Below are 18,188 nucleotides of genomic sequence, written 5' to 3' on the forward strand. Positions count from 1 at the left end.
CTGACTTCCATTAATCTAAAGAGATAGTATTTCATACACAACTGCACTTGTATCTGCTGGAAACACATTCTTACGGCCTTACAGCAGCAGAAAACATGTTCTGGTAATCATCCACTTTCATTGAACACGGCACAGTCATAGTCTTCCTGTGGCATGCAGGTATGATAACGAACAAGAGGGTCTTTATTTCACAGAGAGATTTGGAGACTGCTTGTCAGCATATGATTCACGCTTCCCTGAAAAGCTTCACATGATGTTCATTCAAATTAATATCTCAGTTTATATTCAAAAGAATTGTGGATTTGGTGTTTCACTGAAAAGATTTACTATATCCCGGAAACAGGTGCGTATGACAGAGATTGTTTTTGGTGCAGCTGCTCTGACCACATAAGGGAAGTCTGTTTTTCTGTACTCTGGATGGCAGAAAGAGTCAAAGTTAACATCATCATTCAGAAATTTACGCACAGTCACACACATCCGCGCACCCGCCTTAACACTTACACGTGTATGAAGACACTGTCATACAGTGGTCAAAGCTATTTCGACATGATATACTTTTTTGTGTTGAGTCATAGTCTTAATTGTGAAAAAGGTTCAGCAGACAGATGATGCAGGTTCACCAAAATGTTAATGTAATTCTAAATCTAAAATGTCATGTTACCAACATTTGTAAACAAGTAGCTACCCTAACGTTTGAAAAAAACTAAAAAGAAAAAAATATATATTTTTAATAAAAAGTTATAGAATGATGATTTGCTTTAAGGTCTGAGTCAGGGAAAGGGTGAAGACGGTTTCAAAGGCTGTTGTGTCCTTCACGTGTTAGTTAATAGTTAACTTGTTCGTTTTATTAAACCTCTAGAACATACTGTTAGTGCCTGTAGGTAAAAACACACATTCATTTCTATGTCACTTACAGTAATTGCACATATGACAAGAGTGCTCTATTTAATATTTAACAGAGCATTAACAGATCATCTTCTGTCAGGATCATTTTCCTATGAGACAAACACACACAATCCCCAGTGGAGTTTAAAGGTAAGGTAAATCCATTTGTATCCTTTTAAGGAGGATTTTCCTCTTTTCATACTAGAGTTAGGAAACCGAAAAATCTTTTCTGTCATCTATGACTAATCTTGACCACAGGATGCAAGCCGATTACAAGTATGAAGTACTGTACATTGAAAAACATCTGATGGTGCAACAGTGTTTTGTTACGAAGCCTACTGATGTATTAGATTCAGGGCGGCTACAGAGGTCTCAACTCAAGCTCTAAATTCCTCCTTGACTTAATTATAGAAATAAAGAAATGCTGAAGCTTTCTCAGAACTACAGTGTTTAAACAAGTATCAAGGAATTCCTGCAGTCAAACATGTCCTTTTCTTCTCTGTACCCTCAGAATGAAACGAGTCAGGTCCACACATGCACAACCACAGCATATCACATTTACTGTACATAACCACAGCATATTACATTCTGATCCCTACTCAGCATGCGGGCACACCACAGATCATGAAGCTCATACTGTATATACTGACATGCCAGTATAAAATACGAAGTCTCATTCCGTTTTTGTACATGAAATCGCTGTTGATAGCATTCACAGAATAGTCTTCATAAATACTAAAAATAAAAAATGTTTTTAAAAATGAACGTGTTTTCCTGGGAGAATTTGGTAATATTTTTCTGTGGGAAAAATGCACATACTGGCATCTAGGGAGTCAACTTAGGGGGGGAGAAACATTTTCAAATATTACACACTAAAGTACAATGTCGCCTAGTGCGCCACCATCTGAAGGGCCGTCAATGAGCGCTCATACTGACACTACAAGTTTTAGCAGGGTTGTGATAGAGAGTGGCATGGTCACCCTGAAATATGATTGCCTGACTGGTTCTCCCAACATCATTGGCCTAGACTAGTAAACTGACGATGCCTGTATACCTTTGGATCAGAGCGCTGTCAATTGCTGGCTGATTGTTGCATGCAAAGTTTGCATTTGGAACACTCGAAGCCATTAGATCAATGGGCTCTGCAAGTTTTCTTTCTTCATGCAATTATGCTAAGTTCAAAGGTCAATTTAAAATATTGCTACAGTAAATAAAATATCCAAAATTAGCATTTTGTTTGGGCAGTATTTGTGGCAATTGATAAATCATGTTGCAAGATTTGTCCAAATGGTGTGCGTTTTTGCACCAATGCATTGTTAAAGGATCAGTGTGTCATGTAAAATTCCCGTATAAACATTAACAGCCAATTAAAAAAATATTGGTATAGTAAAATTAGCTAATTCACAAGATCAATACATCCCTGATTAAACCGCTTCATCGGTTACCGCAACATCTTATCTGGCAACCGTGGAATATTCTTGCTTGAGTTAACTGCTTATTTTCTTTAAAATAAATTTAAGCTTCTGTAATGTTGTTTAATATCAGTTACATGACTGCTTGCTTATAATGCACCAAAAAGTGTCTAGTTTAAGTATGCCTTTTTCTAATGTATGTATGTACAGAATTTAACTGAAAGGTATGGGTATGCTAATTAGACGAACATGCCCACAAATATTGGCACCCTTGACAAATATGATCAAAAAAGGCTGTGAAAATTCATCTGCATTGTTAATCCTTTTGATTTTTGATTTTAAAAATTCACAAGAATGTATCCTTTCATTGGATAATAAGAATTTAAAACGGATGGGAAATATCATTATGAAATTAATGTTTTTCTCAAATACTTGTTGGACACAATTATTGGCACCCCTAGAAATTCTCATGAGTAAAATATCTCTGAAGTATATTCCCATTCATATTCACAATTTTGAGCACTCCAGCATGATTATAAACATGAAATTATCCAGCCATTGCCTCCTGTTTCACAGAAATATAAAGTGGGGGGAAAACAAAGCCCAAATGCCCTTAATCATCCATCACAATCAGAAAAACCAAAGAATATATTTCTGATGTGCAGCAAAAGATAATTGAGCTTCACAAATTGGTGAAGTGGCTTTAAGAAAAGAGCTAGAGCAGTGACAATTCCCATTTCCACTATCAGGACAATAATTAAGGATTTCCAATCAACAGAAAATGTTAGAAAACTGCCTGGAGGAGGTCGTGTGTCTATATCGTCCTAATGCACGGTGAGGAGGAGAGTTTGAGTGGCTAAAAACTCTCCAAGGATCACAGCTAGAGAATCGCAGAAAACAGTTGAGTTTCTGGTTCAGAAAACCTTTTAAAAAAAAAGTCAAACAGAACCTACATCAACACATGTTGTTTGGGAGGGTTTCAAGAAAAATTCTCCTAGCTCATCCAAAAACAAACTCCAGCTTATTCATTTATCAGACAGGACTGGAACTTCAAATGGGACTGGCTTCTATGATCAGATGAAACTAAAAATGAACTTTTTAGCAGTAAACACTCAAGATGGGTTTGGTGAAAACAGGGATAACAATTACCCCATGTGTACAATGAAATATACTGCTGTGTTTTTGATGTTGTGGGCCTATATTTCTGCTGGAGGTCCTGGACATCTTGTTTAGACACATGGCATCATGGATTCTATTAAATACCAACAGATAAAAAATCAAAAAATGACTGACTCTGTTAGAAATCTTATAATGGGCCATGTTTGGATCATTCAACCGTACAATAATCCAAACACAAACCTCAAAAACAACACTGAAATGGGTCACTGAGCTCAAAACCAAGCTTCTGCTATGGCCATTCCAGTCCTCTGACCTGAACCCTGCAGAAAATGAGAAGAGTGAACTGAAGAGGAGAAGCTGGGAATCTGAAGGGTCTGGAGTGATTCTGGATGAAGGAATGGTCTCTGATCTCTTGTCAGGTGTTCTCTAACCTCATCAGGCATTATAGGAGACAGTTTTGAGCTGTTAAACTGGCAAATGGAGGTTTAAATAATAATTAAATAAAAGGGTGTCCTTAATTGTGGCCAATGTGTATTAGAGAAAAACATTTATTTCATAATGATATTTCCCCCCATTTTAAATTCTTATTATCCAATGAAAGGATACATTTTTGTGAATTTTTCAAATAAAACATCATCAGAATGACTATCAGAATAGAGGCTGGAGGAAACGTTAATATGGATTGTGGACTCATTTTTCGGCTAGAATAAAAGATTCAAGTTAAAATGCCTTGTTAATGGATTTGTTTCTTACAAACACACTGCTTTTCAATTCACAAGAACTGGAGTTATGTGGATTAGTGTGATGATATTATCAGTGGATTGAACACTCATTCTGACACCACCCACTCACTGCAGAGGATCCATTCATCTAACGGGAAGTGATTTAATGTCAAATCTGTTCCAGTGAAGAAACAAACTCATCTACATCTCGGAAGACCTGGGGCCGAGTACATTTTTTATTTTTGTTTTTAAGAAATGCTGCAGTCTGGATGAAGACAAGCTATACAAGCTGCATATATGAATTTCTTCTTTCAGACAAATACAATTGGAGTTAAACAATTTAAAAAATGGCAGTGAATGGTGGCCAAGATTTTGAAGTGAAATAAAGTTCATCCATCCATCATAAAATGTACTCCACATGTCTCCAGGAGGTTAATATAGGCCTTCTGAAGTGAATCGATGCGTGTCTAAAAATATCCAATTACTTAAACTGTAATCTCTAGTTACCGCTAACTGTTGTATGCGCGTTTAAGAGAGAGTGACAATCCAGCGGATGATGAAGGCATAAGCTCAACCGACAAACACAGAGGAGCAAAACAAAAAACCTGTCAATAAGAAGTATAAAACAAGGATTTGTAAAGAAAAATGTGGGAGGATTTCAATATAAGCCAACTGGGAGAAAATTGGGTTTTCCTTTGTTGTAAACAAAACTTGGTTCTCGCGAGACTAGCATATTCTAACCGGAGCTTACGCGATGTCTGCGTCATCTGCAGCAACTCCACTCTCTCGAGTACAGAAGCTAGAGATTATGTTTTATAGTTTTGAATATTTCACTTACACAAACTCATTGTTTCTTTTCAGAAGGCCTTTATTAACCCCTTGAGCCGTGTGGAGCAACTTTTATTAAGGTTGGATTAACTTTATTTTGCTTCAAAATCTCAGCCACCATTCACTGCCATTATAAAGCTAAGAAGAAAAAGGAAATTTTATATATATTTCTGATTGTTTTAGTCTGAAAGAAGAAATTCATATACACCTCGGATGGCTTGAGGGCAAGAAAATAATTTTTAGGTGAACTATGCCTTTAAAAGTCAAAACTAGGAAGGGGTTTTTATTTATTTATTTTTTACCGATATCTGGCACCAAATTAGCATCTGAAGAGAATCGGTTTCAAATGTGAAATAAGTAGCAATACATAATTGCTAAATCCTGTATCCACCATTTTTATAGCCTTTTCCTTCGGGTCAGTTTTTTTTCTTACTCTGTCTGCGCTAAAAGAGCATTGAAGCATGATTGAGATTGACTGAACTGGGTCTGTGAGCTGTGTGTGTGCCAGCATTTGTCTGCACTTTGCACTCGCTAAACAGACTAAAATATCTGGATTATCACTCCAGTCAAACCACGGCGCTTGTCTATTTTTTATAATTAGCCTCTCCTGACTCATATTCCCTTAAGACTCAATGCATTGATAAGAACATTAGATCATTTCTGCTTGGTGCAGCTTGTGTTTGGTGCGTGGTGAAACCTGTTCCAGTCAAACCTCAGACTGTCTTATCGAGTATTCTGTATCATCCTCAGTGGTTTCCTTTCACTCCTTATCTTGCTGCATTTGGATGTTATATGTGTTCCCCCACAGACAGCTGTTGATAGTGAGGACATAATTACTACATAATTAATTGTGTTTCTATTTTTGTTATCATTCAAATTGTGACATTACACTGTGTACTGTACATACAATAGCAGCATTGCATTAATGCGAAATTATTTCACCATCAATGTGCATCTTTAATTGCCAGTGGTTTTTACATGACTAGACATAGGAAATGTCTACTAAGAGCAGTAAATAGCACTAACCTCATGAACACTCTTCATGACCTGCAGAAACTAGTCTGTCTGCCAGCCCCTTAATAGAGTCTGGACATGCTTTCGGTTTTATCAGATAACAGTTTCTATGCTGTGAACTTTCAGGAATTGTATTGCTCAATTTACTGACTGTGTTACACTATTGCAATTATGTTACACAGCCACATCCTCCAATTTGTGTTGAACAAGTATGTAGCCTTCTGAGCAAACACAATCCAGCCAAGTGGCCTTGAAACAAGAAAGTTTCAAAGTTTAAGTAATGACCGGCTAACGGATTGCCATTATCGCAAAATCTACCTGATTAGGCTTCTGATGTGAAACGGTGGTACAAAACAAAACAGCCTAACAAAAAGATGATCACTGCAGAAGTACAGTTAAAATAACTCTTGTGAACTGAAGTCATTTTCACTACAGTCAATAACTGAGATACAAGATGCTGTCAGTGTAATAGAGCACAACAGTGCCCATCCAATTTTTCATTGGTTTTTATTCATTTTTCAGTCAATTTATTGCCTTTTCCCCTTATGAACAGCAAATATTCATACATGATAAAAGCTCCTTGTGGTTTCTTGGTTTGACTGATTTGAGTATCCATCAATATTGCAAAACATAGGGATTTTGAGTTTCTGCTCACAATTCCTGTACAGAAAAATCACTTCCTGACTTCCATTTGCATTTTGCGCAACAGCGGTGACATCATTTGCAAACAACCTATTTAAAGCAAAAAAGAATTGGAAAATCTAACAAAAAGAGAAAGAGACAAGACTGCGTACTAAACCGCTTTTAATGGGAAAAAAAAATGATGCATTGTGAATGACATCATCATCATCATCAAAAAAAATAAAAATAATGAAGTATAAAAAAAATATGTAAGTAGTTTGAGAGGCTAGGGAGACTATTACACCATTTACAATGCTTTTAATTTTTCTATCATTTTAAACCAAATTCTGCCCAGTGTTATTCTCCGAACAATGTGCCATTTGAAGAGTATGAAAATAATATTCATTATAATTATGTGAGACATGCTATAAATTATGTGCAAAAAAAACCTGAAATATTAATATTAATAAACAAATATTAAAAGTGCTTGCTTACTGCTTCACAAAATTAAAAATAATAAAACAAAATCAAAGATTAAATATAACTGGTACAAGAAACATTTTTCGGAACATATTGTTTAACCTTTTATTTCATCATCGATTAACACCCTTTAGTTCTCTTTACTGTTGCTGCTCTTACAATCACTTGTGTTACTGTACGTGTAGAATTTTAAACCTAAGTTTAATGTCTTACAACAAGAAATGTTTTAGCAAAGTGTATTAAAATTATTGTGCCCCTATTCTGTTGTGCTCTGTCTGTTTGACCCGCATACTGTATGTGTGCTGACACTTGTGAAGTCTGTGAAGTTTACAGAGACTTGCTAGCTTTCAGAACTATGGAGCTATGGAGAACATTTTTACTTCCGTACCATAACTACTGCACTCTGTGTGAGACTGAATTATGCTGTAGAATTAAAGAACAGAATGTAGCGGGCAGAATGTATTTCAGACCACTGATGACACACAACGCTGTTCCAGTTAAACACTATTAAGTGTTATGTAATGGGGACAGGATGCACTTCATAAACCAAACATAAAGTGTAAAACAACAGGGCATTTCATAAACACACCCTTTAAAAACTAAACATCCAGGCATTCAGAAACTGCCCCAAGTTATGTCCATTTCTAGTCAGTGTCACTTATGAGCAGTGTTCAGGAAAGTTATTTTTAAAAGTAATGAATTACAATATTGCGTTACTTCCACTGATCTATAATAGGGAACTGGATTGCTCATGACGTCATGATAGGGAAGTGGCCGAGCCGCCATATTGGTAATCCCGGGTGTGAGTAAACATTCCATTGAATTAATAGGAAATTGTATGATTTTAATGAGAAAGCATTACATAACAAGTCAGCGTTTTAAAATCTTAAGTAACGCTGTACATTCTTACAATGCAAACACCCTAGGCATGTAAACGGTTATTTTTCTAATGTCAGGAATTTCCCCTACTTATTAAAAAGCTACGTTTATTACAGTAGTGAACATCATGAACATGATAAACATCAGACAGACACTACCTCAACACATATAACAAACGACAAACTGCTCGTTCTGAAATCTGAACAAAGATTTATGCTTTGTATAATTTTGTTATAGTGTTTTTATTTGTAATTCAGCGCTAAGTGGAAATCAACAATTTCATTAACAGCATTCATTTGGAAGCAGATAATAATTTAAAACGGTGGCTAAATTAATTATTAATTATTAATTTAGCTTACAACATTTTACATGCAAATGGTAATGCAAGTAAACATATTTGCGCGATCTTGGAGAGTCTGAAGTAGACATGCTCAATCAGGACATAAAAAATATACACATCATAATTTATTCAAAGAAATAACTTACTATACATGGATTTAAAGACATTTAAAGGTATTTCCAAGTAAGTTATTTTTCATTTCAGTATATAGCAATATTAACCGATGTTATTGTGTTATTCATTGTAATATATTCAATTCCATTTCTGATACCAATACGTTTATGTTGAATAATTCCTGAATAATTATGTTCAAAAAGAAATAGGCTATATTTTGTGCTGTATCGTTAACGTTACCTGTCTCATCAGTGCGCAGCAGACACACCCACCTTAACAGTTTAAATATATCTCTTATCCTGCCCCAGAAGACCATAAACATTGCCGAAAACACCTGAAGTAAAAATTAATTTACATACAACATAAAAACGAATCCCGTTTGACTGATTTGCTTCAAATCGGGTGATTTTAGGTCCGTGGTTTGCATGCGACTCAATGGTGCTCTCTGCTGGTAGGGATTAGTAAAATGGCGGATCGAACACTTCCTGTGGCTTCACTGTCTGTTGGCAGCAGGCGGCAAGGAAGTCAACCGGAAATTGAAGTTGGCCGCGTGCCGCCATCTTGTAGCAGAACTTAACTTAGCATCACATTGACTCCCATTCATTTTGGTGTCACTAGTGACAGCGAATAACTTTACATCTGTGGCGTTTAAAGGCTCCATTCGTCCATTATTTATTTATAAAGACACACGACAATGTATAAAGGGCTCCATTACCTTCTATGTTACATTATGGCCCCGTAGAAACAGTTTTTGTAAAAATAGGCTAACGATTGCGTCATAACCACTCGACGTCATCAAGCTTAGTTTGAGTCTGTGCATCAGAAACGGAAGTGCTAAAAATAGCTAAAAATTGTTGAGTTCCAGTGGGGTCGCTGTCTCCATTTCTTTTACTGAGTATGGTTGGCAGTTTAGATCGCTATGAGCGATCCAGTCATATATAGATCAGTGGTTACTTCCTAAAAAATAACTAATTATGTTACTTAGTTACTTTTTATTTAAAGTAACGCCGGGTTCACAGCGCAAGCGGCAGCAGAGCAGAAGCAGCGCGTGTTTTTTTCAGTGCCTATGTTAACAGATGAGAGCGTTCACACCGCACGCAGAGGCTGCGCGCCGCGGCAGAGCGGTGCAGGAGCAGAGCGGAAGCTGCAGCGATGTTGGCAGCGATCGTTTCGGCGCTGGGTCTACTGCCTGACGGTCAGTTAAAGTGAAAGTACACCTTTGATGGACAAAATAAATATGATTTCACACAAAAAGTGCTTTAACAAGAACTGGAGTAGCCTATGTTAGGAAATAAAATTTATATTAAAAAATATGTCTAGAAGATAAAGTGACAATGATCATGGCCAAAATACACGAAATATACTGACACGAAAAAGTAATTTCCCTTAAATTTTGCTTTAATGATATCTACTTTGTTTTTAGCAAATGGCATTAAAAATGTATTATATTTAAATTCACATATTTTTCTTTTATTATTATTATTATTATTATTATTTTATTTACAAAATAATAATAATGATAATAAAAGAAAAATATGTGAACTTCACCACAGTCTCAAAAGCCTGCCACTTTCCTCATTGGAATGTTCAGCAGAAAACATGTGTAGCCTACTAAAACCAATGTGTGAAATTCTAGAATTATTGTCCTTTTCGCTGGAACCATTTATTTACAATTTCTAAATTACACATAGCAAGCACACAAATAACAAAAGCAGGTGATACATACATATATAATAAACAAGTAACAAATATAACGCGATATGACCTTCCTTCTATCAACAACACGTATCAACTGCACGGAAAGCAAATACAGCAAAACAAAGATGCAACAAAAGTTACAATGAAATTATTAATTTAAAAAACCTTCTTGCCAAGTCTTTGTATTTAAATGTATTTTAAATGGAAATAAAGCAATGCGAATTTACCCATTATAGAGTACCCTGTCCAAAATCTGCTGTTCAGTTGCGCACTGCCTCCACTGCCGGTGTGAAAGCAAAATAGGCGCGCGCTGCTTCCGCTCTGCTGCAGCTTGCGGTGTGAACCCGGCCACATAATGTTATTTTTGCATTACTTTTTAAATCTGGGCTGGGCTTGCTTGTTTGTATTTAATAATAATAAAAAGTTGTATCTTTGGCAAATGTAAAAGCTCTTTCACAACAAAAGCCTCGGGCTGAAGGAAATGTAAATTCACGTCTAACACAGAATATGAAAGTGCAACACACGTCAGCAATAAAACAAAAGAAGAAATGTTAGTTTATCTTGTGTAATTTTTGCTTAGTATGGTTGAATAGGATCATTATCAGCAGCAAATTGGTTAAATAAAATAGGATTAAATACATAAAAAGGCATTTATATTATTTAACATTTAATTATATTCTGAGTGGGTGAGATGAATTACTCACATTTATTCTAAAACTAAAGTAACATCTTACTCCCAATTTCACTCAACATGGGGACAGGAGAGCTTTCAATCATTAATGGGAAAAAAGTAAGTGGCATTACATATTCGATAATTTATAAGACATAATACAGCTCAAAGACACAAACTGTGATGAAAACGCACATATACACAAAAGCTACACCCTGAAATACACACACACACATATATCATTCTCCCAGCAAACACACCCTAGGTCTGGCAGGATGCATGACAAGTGTGCTTGTTTTTCTTTCCAGCTGCTTTCAGCACACCAGCTAAATCACCTCCAGATGTGATGGAGAGAGACACAGAGGGAGAGAGAGGTTGAGGAACGTGTGTTTGTGACAGATTGGATGTAGAAAAAAATGGAGAGAAAGTTACAGATGAGAATGACGTAGATGGAAGCAAGTGAAATGTTAAATTAAGAAAATCATATCATTGTGCTGTGAGGGCATTCATTTTAACATGCCAATTTTAATGCAAAGGCCAGGGATAGTTGCCTTCTTGTGCCTCCTGCTGTCCTTCTGAATACCATCAAGTAGTTCCATGTTTGGTCACCAGATGGCATTTAGTTATAAGGTAAAGAGGTTGTTTAACATTCTGCTCTCTGTTTAATTAGATATTAGCACTGCTAATTATCAACATCCCACTTGCAAACACATCAAGGTCTGGAGACCCCGGAAAAGACAGGACTTCTGGGAAAATTGTTTGACCAACTAAACTCACACACCCAACACCAGATTCCTCAGGCAATTATTACTGGAAAAAAATCCCAATGGAGAAAAGTAATCTGCCAATAAAAGCATCATTTAATAGGTTCATATAGAAATATAAGTATTAGATAAAGCACCACAAACTGAAGGTAACAATTTGCGAAATATGCTTAACCCATGTAGAAGAAATAACTTTTTTTTTAAACAAGTCCCTTATGCTCATCAAAGCTGCATTGATTTGATTAAAATAAAGCAATAATACTTTTTACATTGTGAAATATATTGTTACATTCTTTGAAGAACAGCAAGATCAAAAGGAAATAATTTATTTGAAATATAATTTTTTTGGCAACATTATATATGTCTTTACTGTCTATTTTGATCAGTTTAATGCAATCTTTGCTGAATGAAAACAATCTTACTGACCACAAACATTTCAAAGACACTAAAACACATTTTGATATATGGCACTGAAAATGAACAGTGAAATTCAATTCGATCTAAATTGAGTCAGCAAAACCATATATAGGAAATCTTTTTGATGGGATGAACTGACAGAATAAGGCCATAGTCAATATAGAAAATCAAATGATGTAACCCTGATTAGAGTGCACACTCACTGTACGGTATGCAGTAAGGGCCAAGCTTCTCATTACAGCACAGCACACATTTATCAAATTAGAGAGGGAGGGAACCAACTAAAGACAATTAACTACAGAAATATGAAACTCCGTTTACTGGCAGATTATGGGTGTATAAAATATACAATTACTCTATATTTATAGTTTATGTTCTCAAAAAATATAGTCCTTACTTACCAATTTCCTGCTAAAACCTCAGGGATTGCCAAGATGAGATGCAAATTAAACTTTCAGGTCTTCGACAAAAAGTGCCTCTTTCTCTCTGCACTGCAAATTTGTTAAATGCACTTGCAAGAGAACAGAGACAGAGCAGCTTCTTTTTTTTATACTTTTCTTTCTGTATGCTATTCATAGTAACACAGACATTTACTGTTAAAAGATTGTTCGGGAAAGTCAGTGAGAGTTCATTGATTCCCACTTGTTAATGGGCAGCATTACACCACTACAGACTTCTTCAACTTCATAATCATCTTTATCTTATTATTTTAAAAATGAATGATATAGAAACATGAGCTGAACAATATAATGTGTGAGTGTTTTTTTGTCTGCAAATTAATAATCAGAAATAACAAGTAAGAAGTTAGTAATAATTATTATTTATAAGTCCTATAGTAACAATGGATTATATTTTAATCCCAATCCTCTGTCTGTATCTATTCCTCTGAAGGCTGGCATGGCCTTGTCACAAACACTACCTCAATCCGTGCCCAGTAAGTCTATGAATAATTTAAAATCATTTTGTCAGGGATGGGACGGCTGCCAGCTCGGCTAGGCCAGGGCAGTTTGAGCAGCCAGCACCATGACAACAGCCCCCTCAGCCAATCAGAGACAGAAGCAGAGCTGCCCCAGATCCACAAATCCCACACTGTGGCTGGACAGGAGAAAAAGAAACTTCAGTGTCATCACACAACTGCAGTTAAAACAGCCTCTCAGTATTAGAGACCAAAAAGTAAAAATGTGTTGTTTGTAAAACATTAATCTCCCAGAAAAACAAACTGCATCCACTGTTCCCTTAACGTGGATTTCTTGCTGAACAAGGTTATCTTTCCCTCACAACAAAAAACACACTTCTTTGGAGACAGTCTTCTCGAGAAAGTCCTGTGCAGCGCGGCTAACGACGTCCATAACCTGAATGAAGCATGTAATGTTGATAGGCTTCTCATGCTTTTGCGCTGGTTGACGTACGCGCTCTTCTGTGAGAAGTGACCATATAAGGAATTCCACCTTTCATGATGTCATGAAAGGAGTTTAGGCCTACATGGCACTCAGTGTTGCAAACGTAGCAATTATTTTGCTATATTGAGCAACTTTCCAGACTACCCTAGCAACTTTTTTTTTTTTGGCAAGAGCATAGCAATAATTTTAGCTATTTAAAAAAAATTGCCAACTTTTAGCAACTTTTGTAAAGTGACTCAAATGATAAAAAGGCAAATATTTTCAACTAAATTACACAAAAAAGAAACCATACAGCTAACCAGCCAAGCAGCACATCAACCTGGAGAAAGCTGGTGAAAGAGCAGTACAAACCTCAAATATGCATTAAGTTGCTAGTTCCAACTGGTCAATAATATACGCACCTTTATGTTACAGCATGTTATTAGCTTGTATATATAATTGTTGTTCAGTTAGGTACACAGTAAGAAAAAATATGTAGAAACACTGAAAAGTTACTAGTCATTTTCAGCCAGGATGTTATCCTTTAAGTTGTAACCCTTTAACCTTAAAACACAAAATACAGTGCGGAATTTAAAACACAGGTAAAACACCCGTGAAATATAAAAATGGATTGTCCCTTCATATTAACAGTACATTGAATTGTATTTTTACAGACGTTTGTGTACTGCTTAAAACTGTAATTGTTAAGAATTTGCAGTTTTAATAGTTAATAAGAAAATACATGTGTAACTGTTCAATAATTAAATGTTTTTAAAAACATCGGATCCCAAAGATATTTCTTACATTACTTTTACAAATGTAAATATTTTATGCTTTATTATTTTTATGAGCAAATAACATTAAAAAAATATCTCGTTGTGTATTCTATGTAAAAAAGCTGTTTTTTTGTAATGGTTATGCAATTACATCACAATGTCATTTAGCAACTTTTAGCAATAAATCGATCTGAATTTAGCAACTTCCCCTGAAAATTAGTTGGCAATGCTGGAAATAATCTCTGTCATACATCCAACTCCTTTCTTTAAACTTTGGCCATGTTTTAGCATGAGAATACAACTTTTAAACAGTGTAAATGACTCAGAATGCATGAAATTGCATTAGACCTCCCGTTTAATTTAACAGTTGGAGCCTGATTTTTATTAATTTTCACAAAAAGTGCCAACTGCTCAAGTAAATAATAATTCATTTTCCCCACTTACGGATTTCTGTTCTTTTTTAAAGATTTTACAAGGCTTTTTTTGTTTCTAGTTTTGATTCAGTCATATTTTGAATCATACTCCAGTCACCCAGTTTTCATCTATTAAATCATAAATCAAACATTTTCTAACAAACAAAAATATGACTGCAGCCATTAAAATGAATTTAAATTTAGCAGAAATCTTTTGCTTCTTTCTAAAGCACATCTGAAGTTGGCCCGACACTGAACTCTGCGTCACATGCTGCTGGACTGAAGCATCTCTTTCAGGCCTCCTCTGCACAGACAGGTCTCACATTAATCTGGAGCGCAGCTGCTACTCTCTTCTGTACCGCACACACGTCAGAAATGTGCCTATTTCAGGATATAAATCATACAAATAACATAATTTATTACAGTTACAGAAAAAAAAAACATTTGTAGGATCACCTGTAGGCCTTGTCAGTGTATCTGTTAAAAGTGAATAAATAAAGTTTCAACATGCAAGGACCTGTGGTGTGTGGTGTTCAGGAGAACAGACACATCAACCTCAGTTCGAAAAACATTTTATATGTCAGATTTTATCATGGTGTCAGCTGATATAAACTGTCATGTCATATGTCATAACATGTTTGTATCACGCTGGTGTAGTCAACACACCCAGGACTGACTTTCTATTTTCACTTCAGTTCGCTTTGCTTCTTCAGTGACAGCAGATGACAAGAAGGATAACATTACAGGCAACCATAACATCAAAATGATGTCCTCCTGGTATGTTTGGACTACGGACTTTTCTACTTTTTTCTCTGGACTGATTTCTTCCTTCATCTGTCAGTAATGGATCCATTTTGGAAAGAAAAAAAAAGCCATATACATAAGACATATACAAGGGTTCCTAAAATGCATTAGGACACTTACAATTATTTTAAAATGATATAAAAATTCATAATAAATATGATTTTATTTTAATAATAAATGAAATAGCTTATAAATATATATTTCATTAATATATATTATTTCTAGTTATATAATATGTATTATATGTATCTGTGTCTATTATAGGTATAAATTTATTCTTTAGTCAGTGTAGTTCATATTTTCTTTGTTTAATGTCATTTACCCTGTTTTTTTATTGAGAAATAAGATGATTATATAAAAAATAAGGTCATATGATGATTGGTTAATTTTTGCACAAATAGTACAAATATATGAATCAAAATGTTCTTAGTTTCAGCACGTCCATATGTCAATGATCACAATAATATTACTGGTACATTATATGTACAACTAGTGTAAAAGTTCAAAATATTCTATTTACACTGAATGAGTAGCTTCAATTAAAATGCCAACAGGAAGCAGTCCTACTGTTATCAGCTTTTTTTTGTTACAGGACCATGAGAATGCCATGATTATGCTGTTTGTATCTATGAGATTAACTACAGAATATCTGAAACAGGATGCAGTTTTGTGCAGTTTAAGACATCCGTGTCACTCCTGAGTGGCTCCATCACATCAGCAGAGAGCATGACCCTGAGCGCTGTCTAGCTCTGTCCAGAGGCTATGGGACGCATGACCATGGAACCAAGCACAGCAGTTCACTGACTCCGCAGGGGCTTCCAAATCATTCCACACACAGGTCACCCAAAGATGGAAATAGAGAGAGAGAACAGAAAGTGTTCAGAGGAGTGCGAAGACAGAAACTGTGTCACTGAGACGGTTTCATGTCAGTGAGTGACGCTATAAATGACTGCTGCTGACAAGTTTTTAATCAAGATTTGCTTTGGTGTCTGAAGGCTCAAAGATTAAAAACATGAATATAACAAATGAGCACAGTGCAAATGTCTTGTCTCTGTCAGTGAAGCTTTCAGACATGACAAATATAACAATCCCCATGAAGCCTGGCAGCAAGACTGTGTGTGAGAACAGAAACAGTGCATGCATAAGGTTCGATTAGACACTTTAGGCCAAAAAGTAGAAATAACATCAATCAAATATTTGGGATGAAGTTGTTTTTTTTATTAGTCTCTTATGCTCACTAAAGCTGCTTCTAATTGAATATACATAATAAAACAGTAAAATTGTTTAATACTACAATCTAAAAGACCTGTTTTTCTATTTGAATATACTTTAAAATGTCATTTACAGTATTTCTGTGATGCAAAGCTGAATTTTCAGCATCATTCCTCCAGTCTTCAGTGTCCTTCAGAAATCAGTCTAATACGCGGTTTTGCTGCTCAAAACATTTCTTAATATGATCAATGTTGAAACAGCTGTTCTTTAAAACGTTTGTGGAAAGCATGATACATATTTTCAGGATTCATTAATGTAAGTTCAAAAGAACATTTATTTGAAATAGTAATCTTTTGTAACAAATATTCTCTCACTTGTCCTTGAAATATAAAAGTTTTCATTTCCTTAAAAGATATATATATATATATAGATATTTGTTTTTTTTTTAAGAGCTCAAGAGGCTCGCTGTGGATCTCTCCAGTCCAGCTGTGCTTCAGACATAAAAGACAATAATTTATAATCTCAGAAATATTATTTTTTTGCAGATATAATGAAAATGAATGGCCTTGAAGACAACAAAGCAACACATACATGCATGTCTGGTTCAATGGTTGATATAGAGGTTTTTTAAAGGAGAGAACACAAGTCACATTTCAGAGACATCCAAAGTAATGTGATTCATCGGTTGACAATCACTCTAAATCACTTGCTGATACAGTTGCATTAGAAAGATGACAGACTGAAAGAGGAGGAGAGACAGAGTGAGACTGCATAAGGTCATAAAGTGGTTCATATGTCTTGAAAACTTGTATCCTCCATGGATTGTATTTTTGGAAACAAAGCAACTCATTAAAAACACAAACACACAAATGTGTTGTCAAGAGTGGCAGTCTGAGACTTCAGTCTGATTCAGAGAATTCATTCTCTTACAATGACATAAAAGCACAGTTCTTACAAAGGTTTCAAGACATTCCTCAGGGGCTTTTGACTCTTGATCGATGGTTTATAGTTAAAAATACTAGTATTACAAACTTTTCATACACAACTATCATTTCACCTCAGAAGACATCGATTCATCAGCTGGCGTTGTATGGATTTTCATCACGTTTTTAAACATATATCATATATTCAAGGTCATATATACTTACTTTATATACTGATAGAGATGGATTATTAAAAAAAAAAAAAAATCTTTCTGTGTGTTCTTCCCAAGAAAATAAGTCATATACATCTGACATGGGATGAAGAAGGTGAGTAAATAATGAAAGAATTGTTATTTTTGGGTGGAGTTCCCCTTTAAATGGGGGTGGGGAACAAAAAATATAATATGATGACTAATCCTGTTTTTATGGAGGACAGCTGGGATTATGGGTGCAAGGCGTCCGCTGTAGAGCTACATTTAGCAGAGAATTGCAGTGCTTTAAAACCTGCCCTTTTTCTAATAGTAACAGCATTACTGTCCACACACACTCTTGTTGTTTTCATCTGTGGTTGTCCTTGACCGTGCATTTAGTACGGTTTCCCATGAGGCTTAAATGCAATTTAGAACAACTGATGCAGCTCAGGGCCACAACACCAATGAGGCCAGAAAGTCCCCATGCACACATACACTCACTCACTCCAGCTGCCGATCAAATGTAT

At 35.5% G+C, this 18,188-nt stretch overlaps 1 long non-coding RNA gene across 1 annotated transcript; it reads left to right on the forward strand.

Annotated features, from left to right (window-relative positions):
• The first annotated feature begins 888 nt into the window (after window positions 1–888).
• On the forward strand, window positions 889–16,420 carry LOC127987966 (uncharacterized). The gene is made up of 3 exons (XR_008161477.1): window positions 889–1,035; window positions 15,227–15,308; window positions 15,994–16,420. It is a non-coding gene; the product is annotated as an uncharacterized LOC127987966 (long non-coding RNA).
• The last annotated feature ends 1,768 nt before the right edge of the window (window positions 16,421–18,188 follow it).

The sequence above is a fragment of the Carassius gibelio genome, chromosome A5, assembly GCF_023724105.1.
Source record: "Carassius gibelio isolate Cgi1373 ecotype wild population from Czech Republic chromosome A5, carGib1.2-hapl.c, whole genome shotgun sequence".
In the NCBI taxonomy this organism is placed as follows: Eukaryota; Metazoa; Chordata; class Actinopteri; order Cypriniformes; family Cyprinidae; genus Carassius; species Carassius gibelio.